Raw genomic sequence first — 16,774 nt, forward strand, 5'->3', positions numbered from 1 at the left:
TCTGCCTCTTCTTTTTCTTATTCTGTCTTAGTCTGAAAGCTCCATTGAAACCTGTTCACCATGATGACCCAGATGGTATTTAAAATACCTGCGGCAAAGCTTCTAGCATCACAGCAACACACCAGCCAATATAGTGCAACAAATTGACAGTTTGTCAATGTAAATACAGAGATCACAGCAGAATATTGTCTAATATAGCATAGTACTGGAAGACACTACAATAGCTCCAACCATGGACTTGAGCATAACGATCAGGAAGATGGTGCAGAACCATGCAGTTCTTTAGTTTTGCTCAGAGCAACAGCAACTAACAACATCTTCAGAACAATATAAGTCATAACTGATATAAATGGCACCTGCTGGAATTGTGCAGTGCATAGCCAAGTTGTATATCCAAATGAATTAATTATAAAATGTTGTTGATGTTGCATGACCTTGAGTTCATTTTGACTCATAGAGACACTGTATAAGGTTTGAACTACTGATATTGCAGCTAGTGAGGTTGGCAGTCAAGTGCTTATCCTACAGTGCCATACCAGGGCTCAACTGTAACATAAGAAAAGTTTTTTGCACACAAAAAACATATTGTTTCCAAAGTCTTTCTTTAAACAGTGTCAAAACAACACAAAATTTGTTACAAATAAAAGTAAATGAGCAGGCTCTCTGCCATTCCCCATTCTACAGGCAGCTACAGTTTCTCTAGCAGTACCAGCCACATGTCTGAGACAGGATGGTGAAGGTCAGAGTCAATGGATTTGGTCGTATTGGGAACCTGGTCACCAGGGCTGCTGTTAACTCTGGCAAAGTGGAGGTTGTTGCCATCTACATGTTCCAGTATGATTCTGCCCATGGAAAGTTCAATGGCACTGTCAAGGCTGAGAATGGGAAACTTATCATCAATGTGAAGCCCATCTCTATCTTCCAGGAACGAGATACTGCCAACATCAAGTTGGGTGATGCTGGTGCTGAATATGTTGCAGAGTCCACCGGTGTCTTCACAACCTTGGAGAAGGCTGGGGCTCACTTGAAGATTGGTTCCAAAAAGGTAATCATCTCTGCCCCTTCTGCTGATACCCCCATGTTTGTGATGGGCATGAACCATGAGAAGTATGACAACTCCCTCAAGATTGTCAGCAATGTCTAGTGCACCACCAACTGTTTGGCCTCCCTGGCCAAGATCATCCATGACAACTTTGGCATCATAGAGGAACTCATGACCACAGTTGATGCCATCACTGCCACTCAAAAGATTGTGGATGGCTCCTCTGGGAAACTGTAGCATTATGGCCATGGGGCTGCCCAGAACATCAGCCCCTGTATCTACCAGTGCTGAAAAGACTGTGGGAAAAGTCATCCCTGAACTGAATGGGAAACTCACTGGCATGGCCTTTTGTGTCCCCACTCCCAATTAGTCTGTTATGGATCTGACCTGCTGCCTGGAGAAAGTTGCCAAACACAATGACACCAAGATGGACCCCCTAAAAGGCATCCTGAGTTACACTGAAGACCAGGTCAGCTCCTGTGACTTTAACATTGCCCTCAACGACCACTTTGTTAAGCTTATTTCCTGGTATGACAATGAATTCAGCTACAGCAACAGGGTGATAGATCTTATGATCCACATGGCCTCCAAAGAATAAGAGACCCCTGGAACACCAGCCCCAGCAACAACACTAGAGAAAGAGAAAGGCCCTCAGCTTCTGGGAGTCCTTACCACAACTCTACCTGCCTACACACTGAGGAGTTCCCATCCTTACAGTTTCTATCCAGATCACTTGGAGAAGGGGAGGAGCTTAGAGAGCCCAGTCTTGTCATGCACCATCAATAAAGTACACTATCCAGCCAAAAAACAAACAATAAATGAGAAAATGTTATGCATCCAGTCAGCTGTGTACCTTGAAAACACTGAAATGATGCTTATGAATAAAATGTAATATCATAAAAATACACTTATAAGACAATACATTAAATAAGCAAGATGTAAAATTTGTATGTATTGTGATTATGATAGTATGAAAATCAACAACCTTATCTAGAACAAGAGAAATGAGATAAAATACACCATGTGGGATATATTCAAGGTCATATTTTGGCTCTCGTGGACTTGTTTTCATTTTCTTCAGCTTCAGTTTGAATTTTCATATGAGCAATTGATGGTCTGTTCCACAATCTTGCCTGGTCTTGCTTTGATTGATGATATGGAGCTGTAGCCAGATTCAAATATCCAACATTCCAGTTAGCATCCAAGTGTGTTATTCTTTTCCACCACCCAAAGACTCCATAGCTAATTTGGGGTGGTGTTAAGTTGGATGGAATTTTTCCTTTTTTCTAGGTTTTTGTCAAAGTATTCATTATGCTTGGATCTACAATCAATGCTCATGAAAACAGAAGTTAAGAAATCAAATAATATATTGAATTAGGTAAATCTGCTGCAAAAGGCCTCTTTATAGTATTAAAGAGCAAAGATGTCACTTTGAGGATTAAGGTAAGTCTGACTCAAGCCATCATCATATTGTCAATGGCTTCATATGCATGTCAAAGTTGGACAATGAACAAGACGACCAGACAAGAATAAATGAATTCAGATTATGGTGTTACAGAAGAGTATTAAAAATACCATGGACTTCCAGAAGAATAAGCAAATCTGTGTTGGAAGAAATACAACCAGACTGCTCCTTAGAAGCAAAGATGGCAAGATGTCATCTCCTAGCTATCATGAATGATAACAAATAAAGCTTAATTTTCACTAACCTTGAGCTGTTTGACTTTTGGACTTTGGACAGATCACTGGGAAGGACATGTCCCTGGAGAGGGATGCCATGCTTGGAAAAGTGGAGGGTCGGGAAAAAGAGAAAGACCTCTAACAAGATGAACTGACACAGTGGCAACAGCAATGGGCTCAAGAATGGCACAGGACCTGACAGTGCTTTGTTTTGTTGTGCATAGGGTAACTGTGAGTCATTATTTACTTGACGGCACCTAACAACTTGATATTTCTAAGAATTTTTCAGGTTTATATAAATGTTTAAGAAAAGGGGGGAAAAAGTAGTGGAGGATGCTGCTTATTGTTCTCAGACATCCTTTACTATCAGGACTCTCCAGCCAGTCTCAGCGCAACAGCAGAACTCCCAGCACTGGGTCAAAAGGAAAACCCTACAAAGCCATGCTCACTTATGGCAGACTCTACCCCAGATCAGTTAACTCCATGTGTCTTGAGTGAAGGTGAACCTAAGCTTTGGTAAGTTTCTTTCTCTCCAGGTGCAACCCAAACTGAGAGTTATTGATAATCTCAAATCTGTGCAAGACTCTGATTCAAGGACTGTACATGGGAAAAATCTATCCTTTGTGGAAGAGACATGAATTTTTCAATTGGTTTTATTTAATTGGAAAAAAAAATCAAGTGACAATATTCATCATTGTTGAAGCTTTAACACAATACCAGAGTCTTTCTGCACTATGAAAATAAATTACATTCTGCACCTCTTGCTCCATCCCATATCCTCACATCCATTCCACCACCCTCATTACTTCTACCATCACCACCACCCATCATGCCCACTTCAACCTCACTTTCCTCAAAACCTCATCACCCCATTATCTCCTCTCCTACCACCCACAACCTATTACCCCTTACCTGCACACCCTCCTATTCCCACATCCACACTTGTCCTCTTTAACTATACCTTCACTCCACCATGACAATCTCTAACATACAACCCCTACTTTAATAATCACCCCACTTTCATCATCCCCAGAATGCCATCCATCCTTCATCATCTCTATCACCCCCTCCCTACTGGCTGTCACCTCCACCATTACCCCACCCTCACCATCCCTGCCAACACATCAGCTATTTTTACTCCCCACCACTACCTCTACTGATTTTCATTAAAACTAAGAAATCTGTGGTAACTTTCTGAATTATTTGAGCTATGAATGCACTGCTCTACTTTAACAGTGAATATTTCATTGCAGAAGATGTCTTTTTCATTTAAAAATATAATACACAGAATCAGCGTACCAGGAAGAACTGTTCCATGTTCAAGGATTTCAAGATATATCATATGATTAAAAATCAATGGTTTTGAAGGAAGAAGTCTAAGCTGCACTGAAGGCACTGTGGGAAAACAGGATGTTAGGAATTGGCAGAATATAAGTCCAAACATTTCAATAAACTGATGCAGCACAGATAAAATAAATCAAAAAATAAAAAATAAAAGGAGCATATTTGTGTCCTCTTAATTGTGGATACCAGCCAGGTAAGGAAGGTGTGGGTCAGGTTTGTAGAGCACAACCCATTTCAAATTGACAGTTTGGCCTCAAATTTGCAGCACTTTCAGAATCCTCCAACCCCTATTTTCCCAGTCCTGCTTAATGTAAATTACAACTCTCAACACTGTCTACTTATTTTTTGCACATATAGCAGACACGGAAACCCTATACAGGGTCGCTATGGGTCGGAACCGACTCGATGGCACATAACAACAACAACAACAATAGCAGACATATTGAGATGAAAGATGAAATATTCCATAGAACATAGAAAGCCCCAATGATTTCACTGCATCCTTATTTCTCTGTGACGTTCATTTTATTACTGAATGGAAAAAGGATTAAATAAGGTACATTTCATTTGGGACTTTTGAGTCAAAACCTGAGGCATCAATACATTTTAGATTCCTTTGTTTATTTCAGGGATCCCTGGAGACACAATGTTTAAGCATTTGGCTGATAACTGAAAGGTCAGTGGTTTAAAGCCACCAGCCACTCCAAGGGAAAAAATGTGGCAGTTTGCTTCTGTACAGATTGTCGTTGTTGTTAAATGCTGTGGAATCAATTCCGACTCACAGCGATCCTGCATAGGGTTTTTGAGGCTGTAAATCTTTACGGGAGCAGAAAACCTCATCTGTCTCCCATGGAACTGCTGATAGTTTCGAACTGTTGTTCTTGAGAGTAATTAGAGCCTTGAAAATCCTATGGAGCACTTCTACTCCTCCTTATAAGGTTGCTTTGAGTCATAATTCACTAGATGGCAATGAGTGTATGTTTATTTAACCAATGTTATATTATAATCAGAGTCATGGTGTGGCGCTGTGGGTTAATGTGCCAGACTGCAAAGCAATTTGAACTGCAAGGTTGGCTGTTCAAGCTCACCAGCTGCTCCTCGGAAACCCTATACAGGGTCGCTATGGGTCGAAATCGACTCCACGGCACTTAACAACAATAACATATTAATAATTCTTACCTGCCTATTCTCCATGATTTATTATTCCAGCTATTTATAAATCACATTGCTGGCGGCCTTTTTGTGCATGTCTGAACTGAGTGATAGTTTACATGGAAGAACATCGGCTTTACACCATTATTTCATTGCAATGATTACAATAGCCTCCGTGCACCATCAATCAACAATATTTGCTTCCATTCCCTCTGTTTTTTTGTTTTGTTTTGTTTTGTTTTTCCTTTTTTTGCGGGTGAAGTGGGTGGAAGGATGTACACAAAAACATTCAGGAATATATAATAATTTAAACAACCAAAGGGCACATTCTGCAAGCCTGCCTCCTGGCTGCCAGTACTCAGTCCCTCTCTTTTCATGAATCTAGCGTCCTCAGCTGCTCCCTCTCTCCATGTCCTCATCTCTGCTTCCATCTCTGGTATTGTTGCTTCTCTAGATAGGGTCCTGCCTTCCACTTGTGCTCTTCTCCGTTGATGGTTTTAGGGTCCTCTGTTTCTGGACTGTAAGTTAACTGCTCCCCCATTTTTGTTACAAAACTTCTACCTTTACAGTTGTGACAGTTGTAATTAAACATGATAACAATTATTCACTATTGAATCATAAGAATCTTATCTCCATTTCTTGCTTGGTAGTCTTTTAAACAATGTCAGTATGTATCTATACTCTCATATAAACATAGGAATTGTGCAATTCAGTGAATTTGATTTTTTTTTAAACCTTAGTATGAGAAAATTCTTTCTTCCCCCCAAAATTTTGAGTCTGGAATTTACTACCAAATATGGGAACAGATCCCCCAACTCACCACATGAAGATATAGTTCCCAAATCTGATCCTTGGAGTTCTGTGAACACCAGAACCTATGTAGAAGAGGCAAAACATACTTAGGGGAAATTTTTGATTCACCCTACTCATCTCCTTGTTGTTAATTGTCATGAAGGCAGCTACAACTCAGAAACTTCATAAACAATACAATAAAATGTTAACTGGTCCTGCACCATCTTCATAATCCACTATGTATTTTCAATATTTTCTAATCTAGGAGACTCATCTTCCATTTTACACTTTGAGATGGAAATTGAAAAATCCCATAACGTGAAAGTAGCAACTCAGATTCTTGTTCTATTTTCAGTAATAAGATTGTACGCATCCCTTTAACAAGAGACATTCCCTTGACAGGACAAAGAAGCCAACAATTAAAAAAAAAATCTTAGTTAAAATATGGAATTTTTATTTCATTTTACTTATTAAAGATTTGGAATAGTTCATCTAAATCACCAAATGAAATAAACCACCTAGTATTTTTCTGTAAGTTGGGCTGTTAACCTCAGGGTCATCAGTTCTAAATTATCACTGGAGAAAGATGAGGCTTTCTGCTCCAGTAAAGATTTACAGCCTCAGAAACCCTATACAGGGTTGCTATGAGTTGGAATCAACTCCACAGCACAAGAAAGCTTCTCAATTCAGCATTCTTAGCTCAAGGTCCATTGTTTCACAAAGAGTTTGTAAATAGAATGTGGAGAAAGAGGTACATGAACATGGATGATAACAAATAAAGCTTAATTTTTACTATCTTGAGCTGATTGACTTCAGTTATGAATGTATGTGACAAACTACAGTACGATTAGTCCTCCTTATGATCTTATCACCATGGAAATCACATACACAGGATTGTTTTCCATGGACATCTTATATATCTCATACATATTTAAAAATGTTAGTCAGAGAAGGAATCCACAGGTTTTATATTGACAAAAAAATCTATGGTTCAAAACATTAACTAATCATGCTACTATAGGACAGCAACACAGTACAGCTAGCCATCAAATGTGTTTATCCTTTGAAACTGAAGAATGTACCAATCACAATGGAACTAAGACATGATAATGGATTTTCACACTTCATTCAATCTTTAGCCTTACCAGGAAGGTAAAAATTCCTTATTGTCATTGTTATTAAGTACGATCAAGTCAGTTCTAATTCATAGTGACCTGAGGAATAGCTGGTGGGTTTGAACCACAAACCTTGAGGTTAACAGTCCAGTGTTTATTCTACAGTACCATACCAGTATCCTGGGCCAGGCTTTATTACCATCAAGACTTGGAAGTACAGAGAGGTTTGATGTCACAACCAAGGTCACACATCAGGTAAACAGAGAACTTCCATAATTGTCCTCACCAGACATTCTGCTATTCCCCAGATGAGGGTGAAAGAGGAAAGCCCTTCATCTATTTATTGTTTAACCTCTTAATCTGAGCCTGATTCTTATAGTGTGGTTCTCCAAGACCTTGAATTAGTGGTTCCCTTATTTATTCAACCATCTACATGGAGCAGTCTCATTGCCTTAGTATACTCTAAAGTATGCTTTGCCTCTTCTACCATGCCTGGGTTGGACCTGAACCACATGATCTTGTTGATTCTCTGGGCAGAATAAGAATAGCCCATTTAAGACATGTAATTCCTGGTTCTAGTGAGTTGGAAAATTGTTAATGAGCTTGTGCCCTAAAGGGAGAAAGATTTGGTTGCTCATGAAACCATTCAGTCAAATAGAAAGAAGAGAGATGAAATGCTATAAAAAAGGAAAATAGATGGCAAATGATGGACAGGGAGGAGCAAGGAACAGGGGCATGGGAAAGGAGGAAAAGAATTCACAAGAGTCCCTAACATGGTAGAACTGAGAGCCCAAAACTGGACCTGACTTGAGAGGAGAGGACAGGGGAAATGAGAGGAAAGTAGTGAATTTGTACCCAGTTTGCTATGTTGCTGGGTAACATTTTGTGGTTTATAATAAAAAATATAAAAACATTAATCTGTTAAATTTGAAGTCTTTCTGACTTTCTTCTTTTTTAGAAAAATTATCATTGAAAAGGACTTTAGAACCAGGTAGACTCTCCAGTCTGTGGGACTTGAAACTTCCAGGCTTAGTTTCCTCATTTGTAAGGATTCAGCCCCTTATACAATGAGGCTGGTGTGAGATGATAGGAGTCTGGAACTTCCAGATATGTGCCTGGTTGCCTCACCTTTTTATCTTCTGCACAAATATCATCTTATTAGTCTTCTCTGAAAATCATACTAACCTTGCAACACTGTACCCCCATCTTTGCTGCTAACTAACGTTTTTTTCACCTTCACTCATCTTTATTTTCATTCCAGAGCATTTGATATCATCTGACATACTATATAGAAAACCAGTTGCTTTTTAATCTACTCCAACTCATGGCACCCCCATGTGTGTTGGAGCAGAACTGTACTCCATAAAGTTTTCAATATTGGTTTTCTGGAAACAGACTACCAGGTTTTTCTTCCAAGATGACTTTGTATAGACTCGAACCTAAAATCTTCTAGTTAGAAGCTGAGCACATTAACATTATTTGCACCACTCAAGAACACCATAGTGAACTTACTTATTTGTGAATGGAGCAGGTCACAACCGGGCCCAAACATCTTCTCCATGAGAGCACAGATATCAATCTGGGACCTTTGACTATGATCCTGCTCCCAGGCCTTTGCCCATATCCTTATCCCTGTTCAGTAGTTATATGAACTAATGCAGAGCACTGGACGCACAGTAGATGGTTATTACTATTTTTGGTAGCTATAAAGTTCAATGAAGTTGTCACATTTCTACCCTCCACATTTCAGCATCAGATATGACAACAAACATGTCTGTTCCTATTTGCTTCAGTGGTCTGACTTTGTAGAGAACCCACAGAACTGCAAAGAAGAGACTCACTTGGTAGACTAGGGACACTGCACAAGAAGAAAGGACACTCAAATCTGCCTGGATCTCCCCTACCCCCAAGCTGGCAGGGCAGGTTAAGCAGTCATTTTTCTTTTTACGCAACCCTTTCTGTGGTGGGCTCTCCTGCCTGGTATCGGAGACATCTGCCGGAAATAAGGCACCATCTGTGGGAATCCACAGACATCTCAGCTGGCGTCCTGCTGCCGTTGACTGAAGCCACAGCCCAGCCCTGCATCTCAGGCAAGGGGTAAGAGAGCAGTGTGGTGTGGCCATCAATCAACCTTGGTTTTCCATCCTAGGTGCATCTAATGTAAAAATAAAATCTAAAACCCCAGCCTAAAATATCCTCTGAAGAAGGCAAGTGGGAGCTCTGCCTGTGGTGGTCAGGCTGTGAACCTAGGCATCTGCAATTCCTAATTATAGAGGATTTGGGTTCCAATGTTTCACCCATGAGCCAAGAAAGACAGATCTGTGCAGCGTCTTAAACTGTCATGCTCACCACCCATTTCCCCACTGAAGTGAAATAAGAAATAAACTTCCAACGAGCTTTCCACAACCAGTAACAGCGATTGTTTTGTTTTTGTGTTTTTGCCATTCTCTTATAGATTAATTTTAGGTTTCAAGGTAATTAGTACCACATATGAACTGTTCCTCAGAAACCCTATACAGGATCTCTTTGAATCAGAACTGACTCGACTACATTTAACAACAACCCATTCTTAGATGAAGCCTTTATTACCTCAAAGAACAATTACTTTAAAAATTCTCAGTGCTAGTAAAAGACATTGACACCAATTTGGGGGTTGGGGGGAGTTATGTTGGAAAAGTAATATTTTCTTCCTTGTTTCCCAAACTTTGTTCTATCTAAGGATCTTCATATGTCTCCTTTGGTGGATCCTTTTTTTCATATTTTGAGTTATTGAGTAGTGGTGTAAGGACCTAATTGATTTTACCTGATTTTGCCTACCTAGAGACCGCTTGACTAAACTCTAGTCAGGCTCAGAAAAGCATTTTAAATAGACAAGGCCTCAGTTTTTAGTTCCCTCCAGAGACAAGGTCAATCTCCATTCTGTACATTAGCCTGAACACGTCCTCTAGCTCCAAGAAAATGATATATGTATAAATAACCAGGCAGCTCAAGGCCAGAGGCCAGATGTTTTCTTTTACCCTAGCCTAAGAACAAAGACCACCAGTCCTGACCAATTAAACTGTAACATCTCATAGTTTGCCAATTGTTAACCAATCTAAAGATTGTAAAGCTGAGAAACCTGAGCTGTTTGAAAACTCTATAAAAACCCTGCAGAAAATAAATTCAGGGCTCTTTCCCTATTCCACTGGGTCGGATAAGGTTAGAGACCTGGCTCGAGCTTAAATAAACTACCCTTATGTATTTGCATTATGTATTTGCATTATGTATTTGCATCGGTACACAGCTCCTGGGTGGTCTTTGGGGACCCCGAATTCTGGGCATAACAGTGGGAGACACTGAAAGTGTTAGAACATAGCAGTAGAGTGTTTGTTGCTGTTGTTGTTAGTTACCATTGACTAGCTCCTACTCATGGTGACCCCAGGTATAAAAGAACAAAACATTTTCAAGTCCTACATCATACTCATGACATTAGTATGCTTGAATCCACTGTTGCAGCTACTGTGTATTTTGAGTGCCTTCCAACTGAAGAGACTCATCTTTCAGCACTACAAGTAGTCCCTGACATACGATGTTTTCAAGTAATCCTTTTTTTTTTTTTGTACATCTTGTAATTAATAGTAGAGTCCTGGTGTGGTGCTCTAGCATAAACATTGAAATGCTAACCTAAAGGTCAGCGGTTCAAATCCACTAGCTGTTCCTCACTCCTTAGAAACTATACAGTGTTGCTAACACTTAAGAACACAACTGCATCATTAATAATATACACTACATACAATGTTTCAAGCATATTTTGCTGAAAATACAATTCTCATTTATTCATTCTCAGATAATACAATGTTATGATTGTATACAATGTAGGTATTGTCTACAATGAAGTCAGTGTCAGAAGTTGTAAGGGATAGAAAATTGGGAAAAGTTCATCTCTGACAATTACAACAATTGAACTTTGCAAGTACAAGCAACCAGTTCAACTGACTTCATTATTACCAAACTGACACTGATTTCATTGTAGATCAGGCATATAGTGTGATGTTATTCAGAATTTCACACCATAAGAAGTGTGTTATTAATTTAAAGCTGAGTTCTTCAAATTTTTCTAAATTTAACACCTGCACTGCTTATAATGCCAAAGAAGTTATGCCACTGAAAGTTATAGTCCATAAAACAAGGTGAGGAATACTCTAGACATGGATATAAAAATGAAGATTATGATAATGGACTGGAAGTTGGTGAAGCAATGCATGAGGAAGTTATTTTGTTCAACCATTTCAAGAATCATTAGGATATGAATAGGATTTTGAGGTGCTTCCTCAAAAAGTTGAAAACAGAAATACTGTATGACCAATCCCCCTATTTGGTATATATACAAGAAATAAGAGCCAGGATGCGAGAGTATATACACACCCATTTTCATCACTATTTACAATACAAAACATGTGTATCAAAGGAAGAATGGATAAACAAACTTGGGTACATACACACAATGGACCACTATGCAATACTGAAGAATAACGTATCTGCAAACACCTCATAATATGGGTGAACCTAAAGAACATTATGCTGAGTGAAATTAGTCAAGGCAAATATTGTATGAGACTGCTATTGTAAAAATTCAAGAAAAGGTTCCTATACTAAAAGAAACATTCTTTGGTGGTTACCAGGGGTGGGAGGGAAAGGAGAGTAATTCGCTGGATACATGGTTGTTATTGTCACGTCAATTCCAACTCATACTGACCCTGTATAGGGTTTCTGAGGAGCTGCTGGTAAATTTGAACTGCTGACTTTGTGGTTCAAACCAACCTTGTAGTCCAGCATATTAGCCCACAGCACCACACCAGGACTCTGACTATTGGGTAGACACACTTTAACTCTGGTGATGGAGAGGGAAATATACAATAAGGGGGAGGTTGGTAGAAGAATGATGAATATAAGTGAAGACACAGAGAGGTATGCAAGGACTAAAGGGGATAGAGATAAATAATGATAAGTATACAACCTTGGAACAACAGTGTTCTGTGGGTAGATACATGGACAGAAGCACAGGCTGAATTGGTATGGGAGGAACAGTGTATATAACCACAAGTATATGAGTTTTAAAGAGGGTATTTGTATAGAGGTATTTACTATTCTAGCAATACAATTATGATTTTGGTGGAGCATACAGTTGGCAAAATGATGAAAATTTCCTAGATATTATCAAATATCTTAAGACAATGAATTGCTGGGCCTGGGGTCTCAAGACCATAGTCTCAGGGGATACCACGGTCAATTGGCATAACAAAGTTCACAAAGACAATGGTCTACATCCTACTTTGGTGAGTAGTGTCTGGGATCTTAAAAGTTCATGAGCAACCTCTAAGGTGTAACTATAGGTCTGTCTGTGTGGAAGAAAGAAGAGTGATGAGAATTGAAGCTGCTCAGAATAAATTAGCCCAACTGACTAATGGAACATGTGAATGAATACCAATCAAGAAGAACTGGATGGTGCCTGGCTATCATTACCCACTACTCTGAAAGAGATCACATTAGAAGGTCATGGATGAGTAGGAGAAAATGTGGAACAAACATCAAAATTATAAAAAATAAAAAAATAAAAGACCAGGGCAACTGGTCAGAGAGACTGGAGGAATCTGAGACTAAGGCCCTCAACCACCCTTAGGGTCTGGAAAGGAACTCACCCACATGGTCTAATTTTTAGTCAATCAGTAGATAGATATATAGGGGAGAGAACAACACTGGTAAGTTATGCTCACTATGGAATGGTCAATCATTCAAAATCAAAAGGGCAACATTTACCTAAGGACAAAGTTCAGAAGGGTTGGGAAGGTAAGTGGAATAGAAATAGGAACCTCAGGGAGGAAATAGGATAACTGTTGTTGCATGGAGGGGATTGCAGTCATTGAACTGAAACAAAGTAAAAGATTTGTTGAATGTAAGATTGCAGTCATTGAACTGAAACAAAGTAAAAGATTTGTTGAATGTAAAACTGATGATCTTGATCTTGTCTGTAAACCTTCATTCAATTCAAAATAAAAAGTTTAAAAGACAAAAAAAAAAAAAAAAAAAAAAGGATTTTGGACACAGTTAAACATAGCCAGCAATTGGCATAAAATTGACAATTTTAACAAAGAAAAGATAAGAGCCGATTAATGAGATGGATAAGTTGTTGTTGACTTGTATAGAATACTAAATCAAGAAGAGGACTCCTGTGAGTGTATGATGATTTAAATAAAAGCACACAGCCTTTTTGAAAGCCTGACAGAACAGCAAAGGGAAGACTACTGGAGTACTTTAATGTCAGCAATGACTGGTTATATCACTTAATACTGATTTTGCTTACAGAATTTTTATATAGCTGGAGAATCAGTAAGATTCCATATCGAAGCTACCAACATTATTTAAGAAAGAGCTGAACAAGGTGGAAGAGGTAGGAAAGAAGTTGTTAAAAATTTTTACAGTGGAAGGATTAGCTGAAGTTTGCTTTAAATTAATTTGGTGGCTAAAAGAACAAGGTGGATGGGAGAACAGTTAGGCAGGTTTGCATGGGCTAAGTGGAACAGAAGTAAATAATGATGTATGCTCAACCTTGGAACAACAGGGCTCTGGGATACAGAGATTGAGGCATGGTTGGAATGAGTAAAAGGGGGAAAATAAAGTTAAGATGTTTGGATGTTTTTGGGTTTCCCTTGCATACCATTATAAAATATACACTTGAGGGGGAGAGAAAGGAATAGCCAGAAATATCACCATAGAAAGCTTGTAAGTCCATCTTCTGCCTATAACTGACTGGAATACCTAAAATGGGACTACAACTTGCCAAGTGAAGGAGACTTGCTGCGGAGCCTCTGCAATGCATAAATTAACTCAGTGGCTTCAGTTTTTTTGAAAACATGAACCCAAACACTGATCACTTTACTAAAGTCAACAGAAAGATTCAGAAAAGAGTGAAGAAAAAAAAGAGCAGGGCAAAACAGACAACTGTCATTAATTTCTGACTAGAAGAGCCCTCCACATTCCCAGGGATAGTACAGATGATAAACATTTTTTCAAGTGGGTTTATTACCCAAACTGAAAAAATGCCAATATTATCCGATTTTTCTTCATCATCTGAGCAAATTTCTATATTTTTTGTATTTTTTGTGTGTATTACAGTATATCTATTCTAAAACTACATATGTGTGTGTGTATGTGTGTGTGTGTATTTTTAGGACAAATAAAGATCAGAATTCTAAAGATACTGACAATAAAGGGCAATAATAATAAACACAGCTATTCACAATGTTTTCATATTCTGGTAATTTATCTGACAATGCTCCACTGTTATTCGTAAGGTTTCCAGTAACCACATATTCAGAAGTAGTCCACTTCTCTTTCTTCATAGTCTGTTTTAGTCTGGAAGTTCCACTGTGCCCTGTTCACTATGGGTGACCCTGCTGTTATTTCATATACCAATGGCATAGCTTCCAGCATCACTGCAACACACAAGTCACCACAGTACAACAGACTGACAGATGATTGCAGGATTATCTGATTATATGAAGAAGAATGTAGCATCAGGTTGGAGGAAGAATCATTAATAACCTATGATGTGCAGATGACATAACCTTGCTTGCTGAAAATAAAGAGTACTTAAAATACTTACTGATGAAGATCAAAGACCACAGTCTCTAGCATGGATTGTATCTCAGTGTAAAGAAAACAAAAATCTTCACAACTAGACCAAGAAATAACATAATGATAAATGGAGAAAAGTCAAGAAATTAAACAACGTATTACATTAGGCAAATTAGCTACATAAGAGCAAATATACCAGCTTGAGGACTAAGGTGTCCCTGACCCAAGTCCTGGTATTTTCAATGGCTTCACATGCAGGTGAAAAATGGATAATAAATAAGGCAAACTATAGAATAATTGATACATATGAATTATGGTGTTGGAGAAGAATATTGAAATTATTATGGACTGCTAGAAGAATAATCAAACCTGCATTAGATGAAATAAACTCAGAATGTTCCTTAGAAGTCAGATTGGCAAGACTTCATCTTTCATACTTTGGACAAGATATCAGGAGGGTCCAGTCCCTGGAGAAGGACACCATGCTCAGTAAAGTAGAGGAACAGCAAAAAAAAGGAAGACCCTTTACAAGATGGATTGGCACAGTAACAGCAGAAATGGGTTCAAATGTGACAACAGTAGTGAGGACGGTGCAGGAGCAGGCAGTGTTTTTTTCTGTTGTGCATAGGGTCACCATGAGGCAGTGTTTTCCTCTGTGTACAGGGTCACCACGAGTCAGAACTGAATCGATGGGACCTAACAAAAATGTAAACAGACTCACAATAGGCTTGTCAGAATAGAACTACATCACAAGTCAGGGACAAAATTTGCACAAAATTGCACAAAACTCAACTGTAATGCATAGGATTTTCAATGGCTAATTTTCAGAAGTACATTTACCAGGCTTTTCTTTGTAGTCTGTCTTTTTCTGGAAACTCCACTGAAACATGTTTCAATATACCATTATGGGTAACCCTTCCAGTATTTGGGTAACCCTTCCAGTATTTGAAATACTAATGGCATAATTTCCAACATCATAGCAACCCTTAAGCCACCACAGAACAACAGATTGATGGGTGGTGGGAGAAGTTGAATACCAATGGGGAAATCTACAGTACAAAGAGCAGAGCAAAGGATGGATTGGACTAGATGGACTGGACTGCAAGCACAGGGAGTACGGGAGCCCTGTTGTTGTTGTTGTTGTTGTTGCTAAGTGTCATCGAGTCAGTTTCAAGGGTTTCTGAGGAGTGGCTGTTGAGTTTGAACCATTGACTTTTGGTTCAGACTGACCTTTTGGTCAAGTGTTTATCCTACAGCACCACACCAGGATTGTAGGGGAGCCCGTAAGTGTGGCCTAATGAGACTCAGCCTGCAGTGCTCCTGTAGGGTGATAAAGGGAGAAGGAGGGAGATGCTGACAATTGATGCAATAGAAGATGCACTATGCCCAGGATAGATTACACTGAGGAGCAATCAAAAACAATGAGAATGGTAGTGATAATTCCAAAAATAGAAAATTTCAAAAGGAGATGCAATTGGCAAAGTAGATTACCAATTTAGCAGAGGTACTTGTGAGCTTGAAACAATGGTAGAAACATTGATTTAGAAAGTTTAAGAGTTGAACTTAGAAGAGGAGTTTTAAAAAAGACAAACTAGACTCATACACTACCTCTTCACATCCTCACTCAAATCCTCTGAGATAACAAGAAAGATTTACTAAGTCAGAAAAAAAAAAAAGTAATAATAATAGCAGGAAGTAAATACTCTCATCAAGAGGCAGGAAAGATGTAATAGGGAATTCCTGTAAAAGAGAAAGTAAAAGTAAACTGCATTGGTGGTTGTGGTGGGGGTTGGTCAAGGAGGGAAGGGGAGAAAAGTGAAGATAGTAGCAGCCTGAACATGTAGGTGAAGGTTCAAGGTAGTTGCCATTGTAAGGAGTAAGGAGTTGTAGCCAAAGCAACTGGTCTAGGAGTTGTTTCTCCCTGCTGCTGGGCTAAGTTGTTGTTGTTGTTAAGTGCCATCGAGTCGGGTCCGACCCATAGCGACCCTGTACAGGGTTTCCGAGGGTGTAAATCTTTACGGGAGTAGAAAGCCTC

At 39.0% G+C, this 16,774-nt stretch overlaps 1 pseudogene; it reads left to right on the top strand.

The window, feature by feature from the left end:
- The first annotated feature begins 730 nt into the window (after window positions 1-730).
- LOC102821747 lies at window positions 731-1,640 on the top strand (annotated as a pseudogene).
- Window positions 1,641-16,774: the final 15,134 nt, after the last annotated feature.

Source organism: Chrysochloris asiatica, unplaced genomic scaffold (assembly GCF_000296735.1).
Source record: "Chrysochloris asiatica unplaced genomic scaffold, ChrAsi1.0 scaffold00205, whole genome shotgun sequence".
Classification (NCBI taxonomy): Eukaryota; Metazoa; Chordata; class Mammalia; order Afrosoricida; family Chrysochloridae; genus Chrysochloris; species Chrysochloris asiatica.